At 37.4% G+C, this 8,091-nt stretch overlaps 1 long non-coding RNA gene across 1 annotated transcript; it reads left to right on the top strand.

Moving 5' to 3' along the window:
- The first annotated feature begins 205 nt into the window (after positions 1-205).
- On the top strand, positions 206-935 carry LOC132036432 (uncharacterized). The gene is made up of 2 exons (XR_009409581.1): positions 206-394; positions 713-935. It is a non-coding gene; the product is annotated as an uncharacterized LOC132036432 (long non-coding RNA).
- Positions 936-8,091: the final 7,156 nt, after the last annotated feature.

Genomic DNA, 8,091 nt, shown 5'->3' with positions numbered 1-8,091 from the left:
GGCCAATCCTTATTTCTTGAGAACAATTTTCAGCAGCCCAATTCACCGAACAAATGCCCCAGCCCAATTCACCAAACAAATGCCCCAGCCCAGCCCAATTCACCAAACAAATGCCCCAGCCCACATCCCACCGACCCGACCCGACCCAACACCAACAAACAAAAGACCCCAATAGCTTGTTCCTCCAGCTCATTTTCAATAACAAAGTAAACCTAACCAGCAGCTCTAGTGAACCAGAATCAAGTGACCCTTATCTCTTCAACGTAAACATAGAAATATCCCACCAAATCCGCCTGCTGCTCACCTCTCACATCCGCTTACAACCCTCTTCTCCTTTCTCACACTCCATCTCTGAAGCTTGCAGGCTCCATGTGCGATTTCAGCAGATTTCAGGGTAAGTCCCATCCCCATTTTCATCATCTCATCTGTTGAAAACATCTCCCAAAATTCCCCCCTTTTTCCTTATTTTTGAACTTCGAATTCAAGTTTTTGAAGCCCTCAGTTGTTAGCTATAAATAGAAGCCCTTAGTGAGCTATTTGAGACAGGTTCAAGTGTTGGAAATTCCTCTTGAATAACCCAAAAAATCTCATCTGTTTTCATCAAGCTTTTTCATAAAAAAATCTTTTTTTACTCTAAGTTGGTGGTCTCAAAAATTCTCTTTTTACTCTAATTTTTTTTGGTCGAATTCTTGGTGGTTCTCGGCTAAACAAGTTCTTCAAGAGGATTCGGAGACTCGAGACGACAACAAGCCTCAGTTCGCTGTCACGGAGAAGGTAATCACACTCGTCTTCTCTTCGTCTTTAATTTTTTATAAAAGCAGAAATGTAATTGTTCAAGCATTTTCTCTTAGTTTGTTTGGTTTAGTTGCCTGAAAAGTGATCGTTCGATGGTTATGGTTGTTTTGTTTGATTCTGTGCACCTGAACCCGACTACTGCCTTGTTTGTTCTAAATTTGTTGCATGAAAAATGGTCAAGGAAGATTAACTACACTTAGGAATTGTTAAATCGACTATGTCAAAATGTTGTATACTTTACTCATGAGATTATGTTTTCATTAGAGAATTAATATGTGACAAGAAAAATGGTAGATTATGAATTTTAAAAAGCGAATATGCCCAATGTAACTACTCCTCCTTTCTTTCTGTCTTTATATGTTTAAAGAGGTGTTTAGAGAATCCTTATCGTGCGAAGATGGTAGCTTTTGGTTTTGGTTGTGGTTATGTTGTGTTAATCTCTTTTGCTGGTGGTAGTGTAAGAAGGAGTATCTTTTGTTGGTCGTTGAATCGTGTAAGAAATGTAACTGATGGAAGTGATTTGTTGAATTTAAATTCTGTTTTGGTGTTAATGAATCCGCCTTTTTCACTTTAATATAGAGTAAGTCAATATAAGAGTGAGTAGTTGGAAATATTTGTCAAGGATAGTTGTCCTGTTTTGGCGATGAAATTTAATCTAAACTTGCCTCCCTTGAACCATTTATGAAGCAAGCAAAAATGCTAAAGCTTTGTGATACGAAGAATAGGAACCTGATATGCTTTGCTTAGTATTTGTAAGTGTAAAATTAATTTTTCTATATAACATGTTTAAATAAAACTTGTGTGGCTCTATACATGTTTCAGCCCTTCTTATTTTCCATTGGATGAATGTTGGTAACGGGCTTGTATGCTCACCGTCTAGTATGAATCCCACCGCTATGTGTGAGAATGGTGAACCATCATATTTGAATACTATGCACTAACTACATATGCTTCTTTATCTTAAAATTATGGTGAAATTTAACTGTGATAGGATCAAAAGGATTGATTTAGCAGAACATATTGTTGACCTTTAAGGAGTATTGATTAGCTATGTTGGTAGAATTTTCTTTACTTGTTGAAAAGGAAAGGTTACAGATCTGAAGATTTAACACGTCGAATATGTGATTACTCGAATATGTTTTTCACTCACTTAAATTCTGTGGTCGAGACTCATTAGGATCTGCTCTGTCCAGTTTTTTGCTTCAAGATCATATGAAAGTCAAAACATGTGAACTACGACGTTTAGGAAGGAAATTACTGATTTGCACAAGTTTGAACTAGCCGAAACTTGCTAACATTCGAGTAATCTTATCGCTTATAAATCTTTTACTTCATTGCCCAAAAGAGGTCAGCTTTTTCACTCTCTGCTCTACTACTTGAAATCTAGAATTTTGAGTGTGTTGAGAAGCAAGAATATGTTATCAATTTTTTTTAGATATGTTGTAAATAGCCTAGTCTTCGTGTTCTTTTAAAGAAATAGAATGCTCAAATAAGTTAGTTACGAGACTCTGTCTTTCCTCTACGGACATCATGGTTGTTGGATATAAAAATGTGAATGTGTGTTTTGTTTCGTGACTATAGGAAACCATGATTTAGCACATTGTTTTACCATGTTTACAGTTGAGGTCATATGTTTAGTTAATGAGATAATAGATTATTGCAAGTCCATAAAGAGAAGAATATGATGTCCTTCAAGATTTAAGTCCAAAATCTCTTTTTCTTTACCATGTCCATGAGACTTTCTTAACTTAAGATGGCTTTTGCTTATGGATTTTTGGGGTGTTTTCCATAGTTAACTAAATATGCTTTATACATTAGAAAGCTACATTTGTGCCAGAAAAGAGAAGTTGCTGGTTTTGACTAAAAAAAAAAAAAAGAGTTACTATTTTGGTTAAAGGAGGTTACTGTTTTGATTAGTAAAAAAATAAAATAATAATAATAAAAAAAGTTTCTATTTTGACTAGAGAAAAAGTTACTACTTTGATTGAAGAAAAGGTTACTATCTTGATTAGAGAAAAAAAAAGAAGAAGAAGGGGGGGGGGGGGGGGTTTACTATTTCGATTAGAGAACAAAGTTACTTGTCTTGATTAAAGGAAAAGTTAATGATTCGTGAAAATTAAATCTATCAAATACGTGTTTAACCTCGTCGCTTGACTAATCCTCTGTTTTAGTCATTTTCTTTAGTGTATGATGTTCCTATTTCCAACGTAAATCAGTGTGAAGAATGACCGATAGGAGCTACGAATTTTAAAAGGGAAATCTACCGATTTGTGAGAATATAATATGTGCTTATATGCAGATTTAGTATTTGTTTGTTGCTGTCTTCTCGTACGTTCAAGTAAATAAACCTCAAAATCATGAACCTCAAAAACAAATGTCCTGATTTGTTGGTATTTAATACTAGTCTACAAAACTAATTCTAGTATGGATCAATATTAAAATGTCTGTGTCAAGTAGTTGTTTTAACTTTCATTTGGATATGAGCATGAAACATCATTTGTTTGAGGGCATTTAAAGGTTAATGTTGCCTGGTTTAGTTATCTTGAACGAAGATGGAAATTCCTGCATAAGTTGATAACTATTGGCTTCTGAATATAACTGGCTACACCTCTATGTTTGTTGTAGGATTTTATGCCTTCCATGAACCAGTTCTCTAGCCTTGCTTTATTCAAAACTAATTGATGTAGAGGTTTTATTAACAGAAGGCTATTTGGTTCCCCATTTTGTATGTTTGAAACTCTGTCTTGAAAAACTGATCTGTCATGTTTTTTTTTTAGTCATAGTTAAAATGATTCACTTTTGCTTACTAAATCTTTGTAGTGTTTATTGAACATTTGTTTCAGTTTGGGTTAAGGCTTATCTGAAAGACTCTGAAATGAATCCAAGACATGTTTACTTCTATTTCATAGCTGCGTTTGATTTCCCCTAAGAAAAATGAACAAATAGGATGAGTTGTTAGTTTGGTTTAATCTTTTCTAATAGGTTGTTTAGCTTACCTGAAAGGTTCTCTTGATTTCATTATGGTTTAAACTTATTAGCTTCTAATATGGTTGTTTCCACTGTTTTGGAATCTTGCAAGCATGTCCTTTTTTGGTTTCCCGAAGTCGTGTCGATAGGAATCCGGGGAATTTTGACAGAGCATAATTTTACTGTTGGTTCGGAATTGGAGATTTTTTTTTCTTTTCTTAACTTGTTTGTAGGATTTTTGTATGCTACTAGCATGTAAACGTTACACTCTAAAGGTAATATGAATTGGGAATAAGGTCTTTTTTCAGCAGGTTTATTGGAAGAGCGAGACCGCTTGTATTTAGAGATCATGTCTATAGGGACTACGTCTTTACCTAAATTAGTTTCATGAATATGCTACTAGTAAAGAGAAACGTTAGATTGTTCGGGAAAGCTATCTGGTTTCATCTTGTCTAGCATCTTAGATATATACTTAGGAGTTTAAACTTGTGAAACCATTCAATGTCTACATTCAAGAACTTGGTCGTTGTAAACTCTTCTTTGCGTTTTGGTGGTCCAAGGTTCTCTTCTTTAGATTCTATAAAAAATGATCTTTAAGATATGAATATACTACCTTCTTTTGACGTAATTGGTTCGGCTTTTAGAATTTAAGGGTGTTGAAAAACTGAATAAATAACAGTAGGTTGTTTCATCGTTTTGAAGTCCGTTGTGTGCTAAGTATGTTTTCTCTAGCTTGTGGTTCTAATGACTGATTGTTAAAAAATCTAGCTAGCAAATGAGTTTGCTATGAGAATGTTTGCTTCTCTTCTTCATCCATTCACGAAGTCAAAGCATTTATGAATCCAGTTTCTTGTTTCTCTTTTGATCCCCAAAATATTGATAGCGTAAACTTGTAAGGCTTGTTGAACTTATTAAGAAGTTACTAAGCAGATTGAAGCAAATGTCGTGAGGATTACAAACTACCCTTTTTGGTTGGCCAACGTTGTGCCCGTGCCTAAGAAGGATGGAAGAATCAGGATATGTGTGGATTATCGGGATCTCAACAAAGCTAGTCCCAAGGATGACTTCCCCCTTTCGAATATCCACATACTCATCGATAATTGTGCAAAACATGAGTTGCAGTCATTTGTCGATTGCTTTGCAGGATATCATCAGATCTTGATGCATGAGGATGATGCAGAAAAGACAGCATTTACCACTCCATGGGTGTCACCATCACGAGTAATGCCATTAGGCCTCGAAGAACGCGGTGCGACCTACATGAGGGCCATGACTACTTTGTTCCATGATATGATTCTGAGGAGATCGAAGTCTACGTGGACGATGTCATTATCAAGTCTCGAAGGAGTTCAGATCATTTCTTGACCTAAGTAAGTTCTTTGAACGATTGCAGAAGTACAATTTGAAGTTGAATCCAAAGAAAATGTGCTTTTGGAGTTCGTGCTGGAAAATTATTGGGATTCATTGTCAGCAGAAAAGGTATAGAGTTGGATCCTTCGAAAATCAAGGCAATCCAAGACTTGCCTCCCCCGAAGAGCAAGAAAGACGTAATGAGTTTCCTCAGAAGGCTCAATTACATTAGTAGGTTCATCACACAATCGACGGTGATTTGTGAACCCATATTTAAGCTGCTAAAGAAAGATGCTGCCACAAAATGGACAGAAGAGTGTCAGAAGGCCTTCGACAGAATCAAGGAGTACTTGTCCAGTCCGCCCGTGTTGGTCCCGCCAGAACCAAGGAAACCTCTATTGCTTTACTTGTCCTTATTGGATGGTGCGTTCGGATTTGTGTTGGGACAACACGATGAGACGGGAAAAAAGGAGCAAGCCATTTACTACCTAAGCAAGAAATTCACGCCGTACGAGGCAAGGTACACTTTGTTGGAACGCACATGCTGTGCTTTGACTTGGATCGCACAAAAGTTGAGGCACTACCTATCTTCGTACACCACGTACTTGATCTCAAGGATAGATCCACTCAAATACATCTTTCAAAAGCCGATGCCCACCGAGAAACTAGCAAAATGGCAGATCTTATTAAGTGAGTTTGATATCGTGTACATAACTCAGAAGGCCATCAAGGGACAAGCATTGACAGATCACCTTGCAGAGAACCCGTAGACAATTAATACAAGCTGCTTACAACCTATTTTCCTGATGAGGAAGTACTGTTCGCAGGGGAAGACATTTCAGAGCCTTATTCAGGATGGAGGATGTTCTTTGATGGAGCGTCAAATTTCAAAGAGTTGGAATAGGAGCGCTTTGGTTTTCGAGACAAAGTCAAGACTACCCTATCTCAGCAAAGATCAGATTTCCCTGCACGAAAAATATGGCAGAATATGAAGCTTGCATTCTCGGGCTTAGGATGGCGGTTGATATGAACATCAAAGAACTTTTGGTAATAGGCGATTCTGACCTATTAGTTCATCAGGTACTAGGAGAATGGATCACCAAGAATGTCAAAATTCTTCCTTACTTACATTGCGTAAAGGAGTTGTGCAAGCAGTTCACAGAGATTGACTTCAAGCACGTCCCTCGAATCCAAAATGGGTTTGCTAATGCCCTTGCGACATTGTCATCAATGATCCAACATCCTGACAAGAATTACATCGACCGTATCAAGGTAGAAATACACGACCAACAAGCATATTGTTTTCATGTCGATGAGGAATTGGATGGCCAGCCATGGTACTACGACACTAAGAATTTGCTCGAGACGAGAGAATATCCAGAAAATACTACTAACAAACAGAAACGGACCTTGAGAAGAATGGCAAATCACTTCTTCCTTAACGGTGAAATCATATATAGGAGGACTTCAGATCTAGGATTGCTAAGATATGTGGATGCCGCAGAGGCGACAAGGTTGTTAGAAGAAGTACACGCAGGAACATGTGGACCCCACATGAACGGATTCACTTTGGCAAAGAAGATTCTGCGAGCGGGATACTTTTGGATGACTATGGAAAGAGACAGCATTCGCTATGTACAAAAGTGCCATCAATGTCAGGTTCACGGAGATTTCATTCGAGTTCCCCCAAATGAGCTCAATGTAATGGGCTCCCCTCGTCGTTCGCCGCAGGGGCATGGATGTGATTGGACCTATCGAACCCCCTGCATCAAATGGACATCGCTTCATCTTGGTGGCCATCGATTATTTCACTAAATGGGTCGAAGCTTCAACGTACAAGGCAGTAACAAAGAAGGTGGTAGCAGATTTTGTTCACAACAATATAGTCATTGCATTATTTCACCCCTTTATTGTAATTGAACTAGGTTATGACCTGATTCCATTTGGATACGTAGGCAGCCTGAGTCAGGCTCGGTCACATCACATTACATATCATTTTCTTTTCATTTGTACCCTCGAACTACGTATAGACCTGATTCTTATTTGGGATACGTAGGCAACCTGAAAAGGTTCGGTCATACCCTTAGGAAACCTTTTGTTTGTAACGTACCTATAGATTAGGATTGGTCTCGTCGTCAAAGATGTCAAAGCACTTGGCTTGAATACAAAGAAGCGTCATCAGAGGAACAGACTACGCTAAGACACCATTTGGATACAGGCGTCAGAATAGAGAAGCTCAATGCGTTTCCGAACATGTCATAATCTAAAAAAAATGATATATTTTTATTGCATATATACATAATACATCTACATATATATATATATATATATATATATATATACATATATATATATATGTATCTATATATATATATGTATCTATATGTATATGTATACATATACATATTTATATGTATACATATACATATATATATATATATATTTGATTTCTAAAACCATATTTTTCAAAATATATTTTCCTACTTTTCCACCTACCAAGTCTCCGAACAGAGATCGCCGCAGTTGCGGAAGCTCAAAGGATTCTAGCGACAAGGCCAGGACCATGATCGACACAAATCAACACCCCTTCCCAAAACTAAGAATTTTTCTTTGAATACAGGATTGACAGGAACCAAGAAAAGATGATGTCTATAAACAAGCATCCAATCATAGTCGAAGGCGTCACAAAATCCATCACGACATCATGAGCCAAACCGATCCAGGTATAACTTCCAGCCATAACTTTTGCACCTCTGAACGTTTCATTTGAAATTTTTGCAAGTATTGCCAGGATCCAGGAGAAATCAACCAACCAAAGTTGGAGGGCCCTCATAGCACACACAAGGCAAACTTATTCATAATAACTCCGCCAATCAGAGACGACCATATAACTGTGACTAACTCCGCCAATCGGAGATACCATATAACTGTGACTAACTCCGCCAATGAGAGATACAATCTAACTGTGACTAACTCCGC

This window comes from Lycium ferocissimum, chromosome 11 (assembly GCF_029784015.1).
Source record: "Lycium ferocissimum isolate CSIRO_LF1 chromosome 11, AGI_CSIRO_Lferr_CH_V1, whole genome shotgun sequence".
In the NCBI taxonomy this organism is placed as follows: Eukaryota; Viridiplantae; Streptophyta; class Magnoliopsida; order Solanales; family Solanaceae; genus Lycium; species Lycium ferocissimum.
The sequence above is the reverse complement of the archived record's forward strand: the minus strand, read 5'-3'. Positions and strand labels throughout refer to the sequence as shown.